General features: G+C 39.9%; 1 protein-coding gene across 11 annotated transcripts in view; it reads left to right on the forward strand.

Annotated features, from left to right (window-relative positions):
- Positions 1-14,413, forward strand: part of PRMT8 (protein arginine methyltransferase 8) — a 424,784-nt gene that overhangs the window by 283,202 nt on the left and 127,169 nt on the right. The window lies entirely within an intron of this gene.

A 14,413-nucleotide genomic window follows, 5' to 3' on the forward strand; every position in this document is an offset into this window, starting at 1 on the left:
CTTCGAAATGCTTTTTAAAATATTTATTAATATTTATTTTAGTTTACACAGTCAGACAGATGGTATTGACTGGTTTGTTTTATCCAGACATCAAGTCCTTCCCAAGGACCTGGGATGCCTGAATTTTATTATGAATGTTGTTGCTGTTATTATAGATATCATCACAGAATATAGGCCGTTCCCAGTAAAGTTGCTTTTTGTAATTGGCTGATGGTGATTTCTGTGGCCCCTATGGTGTGGAGGTGCTCTTCAAGGTTTTTTGGAATTGCACCAAGGGCACCAATTACCACTGGGATTATTTTGGTCTTTTTCGGCCACAGCCTTTCAATTTCAATTTGTAGATCTTTGTATTTGGTGATTTTTTTCTATTTCTTTTTCTTCTATTCTGCTATCCCCTAGTATTGCTATGTCGATTATTTTAACTTGTTTTTCTTTCTTCTCGATTACAGTTCTATCTGGTGTATTGTGTGGCAGATGTTTGTCTGTTTGTAGTCGAAAGTCCCATAATATTTTTGCATCTTCATTTTCTTCAACTTTTTCAGTTGTATGGTCCCACCAATTCTTGGCTACAGGTAGCTTGTATTTTTTACAGATGTTCCAGTGTATCATTCCTGCTACCTTGTCATGCCTTTGTTTGCAGTCAGTCTGTGCAATCTTTTTACAACAGCTGATCAGGTGGTCCACTGTTTCATCTGCTTCTTTACAAAGGCGGCACTTGCTGTTTGTTGTGGATTTTTTGACTTTTGCTCTTATTGCATTTGTTCTTAGTGCCTGTTCTTGTGGAGCCAGTATTAAGCCCTCTGTTTCTTTCTTCAAGTTGCCATTCTTAAGCCATTGCCAGGTCTTGGTGATGTCTGATTTTCCACTTATATTGTGCAAATATTGACCATGCAGTGGCTTCTTTTTCCATTTTTCTGCTCGGTTCTTGACTTGTTCTTTCTTGTAGGCCTGCTTGGTTTCATTTTTATTTGTTTATTTATTTATTTATTGTTGCATTTATATACCTTTTGATAAAAGACAACCCCAAGGCAGTTTACAAACGTTAAAACATACAATAAAAAGACAAAATATTAAGTTAAAAAATATATAAACAAACCATTGGTGTTGCATAGTTACTCGTTATTGACCATTTGAAGTGCATCTTCTTCACTGTCCTTGATATATTCTTCAAGGCCTCTTTTCTCCTCCTCTACTGTTTGATGGACTTGCAGCATTCCTCTTCCACCTGAGCTGTGAGGGAGGTAGAGCCTATCTACATCACTGCGGGGGTGTAGAACATGATTGATGGTCATTATTTTCCTGGTCTTACGATCTAGCATCTCTAGCTCACTTCCAATTTTTCTTTTCACTTCAGTGTGTGCAATGTTATCAGGCTGGAGAATGCCCAAGTACTTGTAATGTTCTTTCTCTTCCAGGTTCTTGATGTTGCTTCCATTGGGCAGTTCTATTCCTTCTGTTTTTCTTATTTTCCCTCTGTTCATCATTAATGCAGCATACTTGTCTAGTCCAAACTCCATTGCTATATCGCTACTGAATATATGGAAAGTGTTTAGCAGTGATTCGATTTCTGGCTGGGACTTTCCATACAACTTCAGATCGTCCATGTACAGCAGACGGTTTATTTTACTTGATATTTTAGATGTTTGGTATCCGAGGCCTGTTTTGTTTAGTATTTGTGAAAGTGGGGTCATGGAGATTACAAACAACAGAGGGGATAGTAAGTTCCTTTGGAAAATATCTCTTCTAGTGCTAACCTGTCCAAGTGTCTCGCCATTGATTGTTAACTGTGTACTCCACATGCTCATTGCTTTTTAAATAAATATCTGAATGTTTTTGCTGACACCAGTTGTTTCTAAACATTTTAGTATCCATGTGTGAGGCAATGAGTCGAAGGCTTTCTTGTAGTCAATCCATGCAACACTTAGATTGGTTTTTCTTCTCTTGCAATTTTCTAAAATCATTTTGTCAGAAATCAGCAGCTGGTCTTATGTGTCTCTGGTGTTCGGGCAATTTCCTTTCTGTTCAACTGGAAGCTGTTTGTTAGCTAATAAGTGTTGCATCACTTCATCCTCTATTATTCTAGTTAATAATTTGAACATGGTTGGCAGGCAGGTTATCGGTCTATAATTACTTGGAACTACACCTTTTGCTGGGTCTTTCATGATGAGATGAGTTTTCCCAGTTGTTAGCTATTGTTCAATATCACCTCCTTGCAAAATGTGATTGAACTGTTTTGATAGTTGTTTATGAAGGCTTGTTAGGTGTTTAAGCCAAAAGCCATGCAGTTCATCATCGCCTGGTGCAGTCCAATTTTTAATTTTCTTTGCTCTTTCACTTATTAATTCTGGTGTTATTATTAGATCTTGCATTTGTTGGTTACATTTTTTGACCTCTTTCATCCAGCCTGTTTTTTATTATAATCTTTTGGATTGACCCATAATTTTCCCCAGAATTGCACTGTTTCTTCTTTATTTGGTGTTTCTGTGTTTCTTGCAGTTTCTCCTTCTATGCTTTGGTAGAAACGTCTCTGATTCCACTGGAAATGGAGATTCTGCCTGTGTTGTGTAATTCTGGCTTCGTATCTGCTAATCTTCTTTGACACTGCTGTTATTTGCAGCTTTATTATTTCCAGGACTTTTCTAATTTTCCTTGAATCCAGGTTGTATTTTTGGATCAGATACTGTTTGGTGTTTTCATTCATCAGCTTCTTGTCTTTCATATCTTTCAATTTACTAGCATCTGATCTATGCCTGGCGATATTATTTTCTAATCTAATCTTCCATTTAAGTGATGTCCACTGATCTTATATCCAAACTCTTGTGTTGTTATTGTTATTATTGTTAATAAATTATTATTTCTTGTTTACACAATCAGACAGGTGTTATTGACTGGTTTGTTTTATCCAGACATCGAGTCCTTCCCAAGGACCTGGGATGCCAGAATTTTATTGTCAATTGTTATAGATATTGTTGCAGAATATAGGCTGTTCCCAGTAAAGCTGCTTTTTGTAATTGGCTGATGGTGATTGAGGTGCTCTTCAAGGTCTTTTGGGACTGCACCCAGGGCGCCAATTACCACTGGGATTATTTTGGTCTTTTTCTGCCACAGCCTTTCAATTTCAATTTGTAGATCTTTGTATTTGGTGATTTTTTCTATTTCTATTTCTTCTATTCTGCTATCCCCTGGTATTGCTATGTCGATTATTTTGACTTGTTTTTCTTTCTTCTCAACTACAGTTCTATCTGGTGTATTGTGTGGCAGATGTTTGTCTGTTTGTAGTCGGAAGTCCCATAATATTTTTACATCTTCATTTTCTTCAACTTTTTCAATTTTATGGTCCCACCAATTCTTGGCTACAGGTAGCTTGTATTTTTTGCAGATGTTCCAGTGTATCATTCCTGCTACCTTGTCATGCCTTTGTTTGTAGTCAGTCTGTGCCATCTTCTTACAACAGCTGATCAGGTGGTCCACTGTTTCATCTGCTTCTTTACAAAGGCGGCACTTGCTGTTTGTGGTTGATTTTTTGACTTTTGCTCTTATTGCATTTGTTCTTAGTGCCTGTTCTTGTGCAGCCAGTATTAAACCCTCTGTTTCTTTCTTCACGTTGCCGTTCTTAAGCCATTGCCAGGTCTTGGTGATGTCTGATTTTCCACTTATATTGTGTAAATATTGACCATGCAGGGGCTTATTTCTCCATTTTTCTGCTCGGTTCTTGACTTGTTCTTTCTTGTAGGCCTGCTTTGTTTCATTGGTGTTGAATAGTTTGACCATTTTAAGTGCATCTTCTTTACTGTCCTTGATATATTCTTCAAGGCCTCTTTTCTCCTCCTCTACTGTTTGATGGACTTGCCGCATTCCTCTTTCACCTGAGCTGCGAGGGAGGTAGAGCCTATCTACATCACTGCGGGGGTGCAGAGCATGATTGATGGTCATGATTTTCCTGGTCTTACGATCTAGCGTCTCTAGTTCTGCCTGGGTCCAGTCTATTATTCCTGCAGTGTATCTGATAACAGGTATAGCCCAGGTGTTTATGGCTTGTATGGTGTTCCCGCCATTGAGTTTGGACTTGAGGATTTTTCTCACTCTCCTGATGTATTCACGTCCAATTTTTCTTTTAACTTCAGTGTGTGCAATGTTATCAGGCTGGAGAATGCCCAAGTATTTGTAACGTTCTTTCTCTTCCAGGTTCTTTATCTTGCTTCCATTGGGCAGTTCTATTCCTTCTTTTTTTTTATTTTTCCTCTGTTCATCATTAATGCAGCACACTTGTCTAGTCCAAACTCCATTGCTATATCGCTACTGAACTCCATTGCTATATCGCTACTGAACTTTATTATTATTATTATTATTATTATTATTATTATTATTATTATTATTTCCCAGAGGTCATAGCCTAGATTCGGGAGGAGAACTAGGCTTCTTTCTTTTCTTTTCCTCAAATTTGGGAGCAGCAGTAAGGAGGAAGATGTGGATGCAAAGCATCTGGATGTTTGTCTACTGATTTCACCTGAAGCTCTTTGGCTTTTTCAAAGGTTTACCTGCACTGCACCTTGTCGACTCTTTCTCGACACATTCACTTTTGCTTCTGGATTATATCGTACAAGAAAGGGGATACTGTTTAAATGGGGACTGGCTGTTTTATAGTGGTCCAGATCTACAAGAGTTAGGCTGCACATATGGAGAACACCCTGAATCCAGCCTTCTTGGGTTCCCTGTGAATAGGGAAAATTGGGGGCCCACCACCCCTTGCTGGTATTGGAGATCCCAGTGAATGTCCTACCTTGCTGCTTTCCGAAGCCATTGATGGGGGCATTGAAGTAAGTGCGAAGATTGTCTCTCCTCCCACACTGTCCTTAGTACTTAGTACTTAGTACTCGTAGTGTACTGCTAAATACTGCTAAATACTGCTAAACCTCATAATAACTTGCTTCAGAATAGGGAGTGTTCATAAAACACACCCATATTCTGAACGTGGCCATCTCTCTTCCCATAGCTCTTCTGTGCCTTGTGTTGTAATCTGAGCTAGAGAAGAACTCTCTCTTCCCACTCCTGCACTCATTTACTTGCTGTTAACTGCCCTGAGCCATTTTTGGAAGGGCAGTATAGAAATTGAATGAATGAATGAATGAATGAATGATTGCTGGGGGCAGCAGGGAGTGAGGTCTCTCTCTCCCTCCCTAGTATGAGTTTGAGTGTGATGTCCTGATGCATATGTTCATGTGTTGCCTGCTGCTGCATGTTGCTGGATGTTCTTGCATGTGGTGTGCTGCTACATCTCTGCATTACACATTGCTTGCATGGTTGCATGCTATGTGTTGCTGTACATGTTTACATGTGACATGTTGCAGTGTGTATTAGCATGCCTTATGTTCCTGCACATTCCTGCATATGTTTGTATATGTGCAACTGCATGTTCCTTCCTATTCCTGCATGTGCTTGAATGCACTGCACTGCTGCAGGAGATGCTGTGTGCCATGTGTGGCTGTTCACAATGTGCTGCTGCATGTGAAGTTTGTGTGTGACATACTAGTACATGTGTTCATGTGAAAGTTGCTTTGTGTGATGGAAGTAACAGACTTCAACATCTATTTGTGTGTGCCATTGTAATGTGCATGTTTGCATGTGATACACTGCTGTTTAACCCTTTGTATGTGCATGTTTGCATGTGTATGTTGCTGTTTTCTGATTGCAAGATCCTATATGGTGCTGCATGTGTGTGCATGATGTGCTGCTGCATGTTACTGTGTGTGATGTGCTGCTGCTATCTTTTGCTGCATGCATTTGCTTGTGATGTCCTCTTTCACTTTTGCATATATTAATTATTAATTATTTTATTTATTTAGCATATTTCTATACCGCCCTAACGAAGGTCTCAGGGCAGTTCACAACAAACAAATACTAAAAACAGTTTAAAATAAATAATAAACAATCAAAAGTTTAAAAAGTTAAAAAGCTGAAAAGTTAAAAAACTAAAAGGCCTCGGTAAAATGAGTCTTTAGACACTTTTTAAAAGCCACTAGAGATGGGGAGACTCTTATTCCCATGGGAAGCACGTTCCAAAGTCTCGGGGTGACAACAGAGAAGGCCCGTCCCTGGGTGGCCACCAGACAACATGAAGGTAGCCACAGACGAGCCTTCTCTGATTTACGCAGTGGGCGATGGGGATCATGCAGAAGAAGACGCTTTCTTAAGTACTGTGGGCCTAAGCTGTTTAGGGTTTTATAGGTTATAACCAGCACTTTGTATTTTGCCCAGAAATGTATCGGCAGCCAGTGCAACTCCTGCAATATAGGAGTAATATGGTCTCTTCGAGATGACCCAGGGACCAACCTGGCTGCTGCGTTCTGAACCAGCTGAAGTTTCCGGACTGCGTACAAAGGCAGCCCCACATAGAGCGCATTGCAGTAATCAAGTCTGGAGGTTACCAGCAAGTGTACTACTGTTTTGAGATCATGAACCTCAAGAAATGGATGCAGCTGTCGTATCAACTGAAGCTGATAGAAAGCGCTTCTGGCCACTGCCTCAACCTGGGGAACCAGGGAGAGGTGTGGATCCAGAAGCATTCCCAGACTGCGTACTTGTTCCTTCTGAGGAAGTGTGACCCCATCTAGAACAGGTAGATCAATATTGCTTCCTGATTGACGACCACGCACAATAAGTATCTCCGTCTTGTCTGGATTCAGTCTCAGTTTGTTATCCCTCATCTACCCCATTACTGCTTATGGGGTGCATTACTGCATTACTGCCCCATTACTACTGTATATGGGTGGGTGAGACAGAAACTTCTCTTGATTTGCGTTTTCTGGCTTGGCTCACTCCCTCTATTGACCTGTATTTCATGTCTTTTCATATCACTGCTGTATTCACTTTATTTGCAGTCTCTGATAACAATAGCGGTCCACATTCCAGGGTTGTCATAAACCACTCTGTTCCCAATCCCAATTTAAACAACATTAGGCTACAATGAATGCCTAGTACAATCTTTGAACTATTCAAACAAGCCAATCATAAAAATGGAAGTAATTTGGAGATTATAAAAATGGTGTACCTTACAGATTGATTGAAAGAAGACTGATAAAATATTTGTGAAGTACACCCTGAGATAAATGTCAATGAATTTCTTGAATAAAAAAACAATTAAGTTCTAGAATGGCGGGGGGATTCTCTTCATTTTAGGAGATGAGTAAAGGGATTTACCAATTTGCTCATGCACCAAAAAGCATGGAAATTGTAAGTTAAAGTGCCTGCCTTAATTTCCATGCTATGTAATGTTCTGCACTCACACATACTCATATTGTGCTTGCTTACAACTTGGTCTCCATACACCCACACTTCCCTTTGATATTTTAATCCCAATCTTCCTTCTCTGAAGGCTGGAATAATGCTAAATCTTAGGACAGTATAGGGGCAAATGAGCACTGGAAGAGAGCGGGAGGTAAATTCTACATTTATGTCTAAACATGCAGAGGACTAGTATTGTCAACAGGTTGGCTCAGTTTAAAATAAAGTAATTACATCTTTAGAATTTACAAGTAGAGCAAATACGGAAGTCTGAAGTTCTGTTAAACTTGGATTACTTAATCCAAGCTTGCTTTTCTGGTTTTACATTTGGTTCAAATTGCAGAAGATTGTGTTCTGCAGTTTACGATCAGCTATGCAACAGGTTGATTTTCAGAACTAGGAGTTGTCCAGTCCAAGAGAAATGAGAAGTATAAACAGGTAAAGACCAAATACAGAGTAGATTTCTTCTTGTACAGTGCACATGTCCGTTCTCAGTAATCTAGTTATCTGTGTGCAAAACATGCACACAGACAACAGAGTACAACCCCACAGAGTACGCCTTCACATTATCACACCTTGTCAAACTTGTTTCTGAAAGATTGTTACAGCGTAAATAGCAAATAAGTCAAGCTACATGCTATGGAGAAGACAATCATGCCCCACAAAACATCTGGGGACACTAGCAATCCACTCTGGAGGGGGAAATGTTCCTGATCCCAAATATGGTGATCAATCAACTCCTGAACAAGAGTCATTTACTGAGTCTTCAAGGGGAATTGAACCGTCATCCAAAATGATGACTATAATTTTAGCAACGTTTGTATCTTGCATAGAGATAATTTTCAGAATTGCTTGCATTTGGGTTGCAATGGCATATTGTGCCATTTTGCAGTCAACAAGAGCACATTACAATACTGCAGAGGCAAGGGTTAAACAGGACATATCACCAGTTCTTTTTGTACAGCACACATCTTTGGCAGAGCTCTTAAGTACAGATGGATACCTGAATATAATTTTGAAAAACAATTTATGCCATAATGAATCCAACAGCATGAAAAAATAACATTCATCTATGTATCCCTCTAAAAAGACATATAATTATGTGGACAGAAATACAACAGCAATAGTGGAGTGTCACTGAGTAAAGAGGACTTTTGCCTTTCAGCTCATTTGTCAATACCTTTTCCAGATCTCAGAGCTGTTGATGCCATGGTGTGCCTGTAGGAATATGCATGAAATGGATTTTGTATTCTGTTTCAAGTTCAAAACACAAATGGCCAAAACATTCTGTTGAAACAACCGGTCCGACTGATTGCTTTGATGGAACAAATTTGAAACATTTTGAGTATTTCAGCCATAGGGAACAATGAAGAAACATGAAGCATCCCCATTGTTCCCCATGGATAGCTCCTAGGGACACCAAAGTGAGCTCCGTAGTAGGGCATGATGGATGCTATCTACCACCCAACCCACAAAAGAAATGGGCAAGCGGGCTATTTTAAACAGATTTTTAACCTTTCCTCAAAATCTCTATAGGATCTTACCACCCCCAATGGATTTGCCCATTTCTTTTGTGGATTGGGTGGTAGGTAGCACCCAGCATTCCATACCACCCAACCCACTTTGGTGTCCCTAGGACCTACCCATGGAGAACAGTGGCATGTTTCAAGTTCCCCCCATTCTTCACTATAGCCGGAGCAAACTGTACTCACAGAGTGCACTTCACATAGATTTTACATTGCAATTTGCAATGCACCTTGAAACCCTGCCTTGAAAAGCACTGCAGAAACACACAGGAAAAGGGAATCTGTCCCTCCCAGCACAGAACACATATGTTAAACACAGTCAAAAATGGCCAAAACAGAATCACTGACCCAGAACCCATTGCCAGCCATAGTGCTTGTGTGCCAGTAGCATCACTGGCACAAGTTGCTCTCACACACAATTATTACTCATTACATTACTTCCTAGCATTGCAACAGCCCAGCATTCTCCCACCCAGAAGAATAGGTGGTGGAGGCAGATTGATGAGGCAAACCTAAGGGCCCAATGTCTGGCCACAACAAGAGCTGTGTGCTTATGAAAAAGTGAGGCTCTGGCCAATAAAAAAGCAAAGAGGTCCATCTCACATTTGTAGCAGAGTGTAACAAAGTGGAAACTAAGGTTTGTTAAGGTTATTGAACAAAGTTACTAAGGTTTTTTACTTAACTATTACCAAATCATACACAACACTCCTACTCTTGAGTGAAAGATCATCTTAGCTTAAAAATTAGTCTTAAGCATCCAGTAAGAAATACAAACAGAGCAATCAATCTACAGAACTGATGATTGACATGAACATTCTAAACTCTACCCCAAGCCCATATACAGATATACATACAATACATCAGTGGCAGAAACAAAGATTTATACACATAAATCATAACATTCCCCTTCTCAGTTGTCTTGTTCCTGAATTTTTAACCCAATTGCCATCTGCCGATTCTCTGGTTAATGGTTGTGTCATTATGTTTGCAACCTTTTCTGCTGAAGCACAATATTTTATATCTATAATATTTTTCTCTTGTAATCCCCTTACAAAATGATATTTCACACCAATATGTTTACCTCTCTGTGTAGCCTTCCCACTTTGTGAGAGAATAATACAACTTAGATGGTCTTCGTACATTATAGTAGGCTTCAATGCAACTACTCCAAAATCTTCAAGGTTTATGCAACCAAATAATCTCTTGCCACAGATATATACTCAGCTTCAACTGAAGATAAAGCTACATAGATTGTTTCTTGCTTAACCATGAGATTGCTCCTCCGCCATAGAAAAATGCATTGCTACTACTTGACTTTCTGTCATCTCTATCTTCAGCCTAGTTGGCATCCATGTATCATATTAACTTAGGTTGCTGGCATTACTAATTCCAGATCTTCTGTGCCCTTTAAATACTGTGCAATTCTTTTAAGTGCAATCCAGTCTTTCTTTGCCAGTAAATTCATTTTCCTACACAATATTCCAACTGCTACTGCAATATCAGGACGCGATACAGTTGTAATGAACAGTAATTTTCCAATTCCCATTCTGTAGTTTTCATTGCTTTCCAGAGACTCATTGAATTTCTTCTTCTTTAAGAAACCCATTGGAGTACACATCTAATTTCCTCTGTTAAACCAAGACACTCAATTAAGTATTTTATCTTTTGCCTCTGACTGAGTGTATTTTGCCTTTTTATTTGTATCCTGAGATAAGATATTTCACCCAGATCTTTAATTCCTACTTCTTTATTTAAATTCTTCACTGTCTCATCATAATATTTCTTATTCTGATGACAAACAATCAGATCTTCTACATATATAAGAATGTATGTCCATCTTCCATCCCTATTTCAATTGTACTACAGACAAGGATCAGCTTCCCCATCTAAATCCTTCTTCCAGAACCAATTGACTTAATTCACCATTCCTAGCTCTGGCTGCTTGTTTGTCTGTATATACTTTTCTGTAGTTTACACACAAGAGTTTCTTTATCTAGCTCCTCAAAACATGGAGCTTGCTGCATATATACATCCTCTTTGATATCAGCATATAAAAATGCAGTCTTTACATCTAGAGGATGCACATCCATTTCTTTAAATGCAGCAATTGCAAGCAACAGTCTACTTAACTACTAATGCAAAGGTCTCTTCATAGTCCTCAACATATTTCTGTGTCTACCCCTTAGCAATTATATCTTTGCATACCCCTGGCTTTATATCTTTGAATATCTCCTTTTAAAATCATGCTTAATGGTAAACAACTATTTGCATCCTATAGCCTTTCTGTTTTTTGCTATCTTTACACGTGTCCATGTCTTGTTCTTATGAAGCAAACCAATCTCTTCCTTATCAGCCTGTATCCACTTATGTATCCGAATTGGGTATTGCTTTTATTTTATGCTAATCTATGGATTCAGGTATTTCCTCCTCTTTTGCCTCAAAAGAAAATCTTTTAGGTGGAATCCCTTCATTATCATGAAGGGAAAAATCATGCTAGCAGAAAAATAACAGTCTCCAAATGTCTGGTCAGTCTACAGAACTGATGGCTGACATTAATAATCTAAATGCTACCACAAGCCTATTCAGAGATATGCATTCAATACATCAGTGGCAAGCAGAAAATAATGTTAGGACTGAGGACATCATTGGACTGAGGACCTCAGTTAATTCCCAGGTTTTGGCACAAGCTCTTCCATCTGCTAAATGTTCAAGTTCATTCATTTCAGCCTGTCACGAACAGTTGAGCAGACAGAACATACACATTGCATTTTTGAATTGTACTTCCACTGCTATTCTATCTGCCCCACCACCATGGCAGTTTGCATATAATACCCCAGGACACTCCTCAATTTCTCATGCTTCCTTCTTCAACAGTGGATTTAACCTTCGTCACTACCCTGCCATACCAACTAAACCAAGCAAAGGAGCCTATGACAGAGGAATTCAGATCTCCACAAACTGGAACTCACTTGTGGGATTGGAAGAGTAAGCCTCTTCAAAGCTTTGCTTCCCCTCTTCCCTTTGCTCCCCCATTTTCCTTATTCTTAGGGTGCCCCCACTGTATATGGCTCCCAAGAAGGTGTGGGGTGGAGGATTCTAATTGACTTACCATCTGTCCTACCCCAGGAAGGGATCAATTAACAATGCCATATTAGTGAACTCCTTCCTGTCAATTCAGCAGAGTTTGACCTACTTGGTTTTTGCTTTGAGGGTCAGTTTTATGTAGACAGGATGCTCCTATGAGGGAATGGTGCCCTTGAGAAGCTTAGCATGCTGTTGGGATGGTCACTAAGGAGGCATATAGCTTTTGAATCCGAAGCCCCATACTTAGGTGTTTTCCTGTTTGCAGACCCAACATACTTCAAGCACAGTATATCCCTGATGTAGGAGGTTGAAGGCTTGGCTTCTGAGGTGGGTGTTCCTAAGGGGGCAGAGAAGACCAAAGGTCCCCTCTCCCAGATCATCTTCCTTGGAATAGGTGTGTAAGCTCCCAGATAATAAACACACAACCCTAGGGTGAGTCTTGTGAGGTTATCAAGTAGAGGAAAGAGTTAGTCAGCTACCTCCAGTTTTGTTGCCAGGTGGGCATCCTGAGATGGCACCCATGGCTCAGCCACCATAGGGTCATGACTCACCAGGAATATGGGGCTGATGTGTGGCTCAAATTATTGAGCCAGTACTATGGGTATCATCCCAGAAGGAAGTTCAAAGGGTCATGGCAGAGATGCAGATACTCTCTGATGCTTTTTTTAAAAAGAGAGGCATAGTTTTAAAATATACTCAGTGGAAGATGTTGTTGTGGGGGAGTGGGGGAGTCAACAGAGATCTTATCTTTCTTGACATTTTCCTTATCACCTTTGTCATACACCTGTGGGGTCAGGGCTGGAGAACATCAGGATGCACTTCTCATGTGGCAGCCAGACTGTGGTACATCTGACAAATTTCCTCACCTTCAAATCACAAAGGTGATGAGGGTGGTTAGGAAATTTGTATTGCAATGTCTGCACATTACCGTCTTGGTTTTGTTTCAGCTTGAAGAACAGCATTGTCAATTGCAATTGTTTGCAGGTGGGATATTTTCAATCTTTAGTCCCTGCAGCAAAATCCAAGCTGGAGGTAATGCTGAGTGCACTCTGGGAAACTGGAGGGCTAAGGCCTTGCAAGCAATAGGGGCATTCTTGGTACTCAGCATGCAGGCCAGCTAAGTTAGAACTGTTAGGGACTTTAGCCAATTCAGGGCTGAAGTCAACTGCCAGACAGCTTGCCTCTCCCCATGGACCACCAGTGCGAGCTGGAGGGAATTCATCCATCCCTCTTTAAAACATGTATGTGTTATAAACGTTTCCATACACGCAAAGTGTCTTACAAAAGAAAATTTGTCAAACACATCAAACAGCTAATTTAACAATTAACACAAAACCCTCAGATTAAGGGGAAAAAATAGTACTAGCTAAAACATCTCATTACCAGCTTATAGCAAACAGTTATCAGAAAAGCCAGAAACCCATCATTTTGCCAGCAGTGATCTTAAGATTGTGGAACAGTTATTATTTATTTAATACACTTATACCCTACCTTTCAAAGCCACCTAATGGCACAGCAGGGAAGTAACTTGCCTAGGGAGGAATTGGTTGCTGGTTTGAATCACCACTGGATTGTTTCCCAGACTATGGGAAACACCTATATCGAGCAGCAGTGATATAGGAAGATGCTGAAAGGCATCATCTCATATTGCAAACCCCTCCTGTAGTTTACCAAAAGAAAACCACATGGCTCTGTGGTTGCCAGGAGTCCACACTGACTTGAAGGCACAACTTTACTTTACTTCCCCTACCTTTCACATGCAGTACTCCCAGAAGTGAAGGTGAAGGTTCTGGCCCCTTGGCTATTTTTAGGAATGGTTACAAGATGCCTTTCAGCCTATGGCCTTTTGGGTTAGTGTGTGATATAGCCCAATAGGACTACACTCACGTTCTCATTAGTTCTACACTGTCCTTATACACCATGCATCCCTTAGCAAGTTAATTTGTATGAGGACCCTTCACTCAAACAACACCATCTGTTCCACACATAAACTCTATGTAACTGCGTGGATTTGAAAGGAAGAAGGGAGTTTGCCAGCTCTTCTCCTGGCAGCTCAAAACTGTTCAAGCCATCCAGTGATCAGGGAGGCTTATAACCCTCCCCAATCCCTGTTGCCTTTGACAGCTTTGTGGTGCAGGAGGCGATGCGTTACATCTCTTTTAGAAGGACCTGTGAAAACAATTATAGTTGGGGAGGATCCCTCTTTCCAAGCCAAGTAAAAGTAATATTTATTTCTCATGGAAATAAATATTCCATCAATAAATATAATAAATAAGTATGAATATTTATTACATAAATAAATAAAGAGTAATAAGTCCATTGTTGACTTCAGGTGCTGTTTGTTTGTTCGTCTGTTTATTAAATTTCTGTACCACCTAACGCAGAGGCTCTAGGCAGTTCATGAATAAAAACTATAACAGCAAGATAAATAAGTCTTAAAAACAAAAATCCAAACAATTTAAAACTGTTTCAGAGCCACTAAAAGCCAGGCTAGACAAATTCCTGTCTTTAGGGATCTTGTA

The sequence above is a fragment of the Hemicordylus capensis genome, chromosome 5, assembly GCF_027244095.1.
Source record: "Hemicordylus capensis ecotype Gifberg chromosome 5, rHemCap1.1.pri, whole genome shotgun sequence".
NCBI lineage: Eukaryota > Metazoa > Chordata > Lepidosauria > Squamata > Cordylidae > Hemicordylus > Hemicordylus capensis.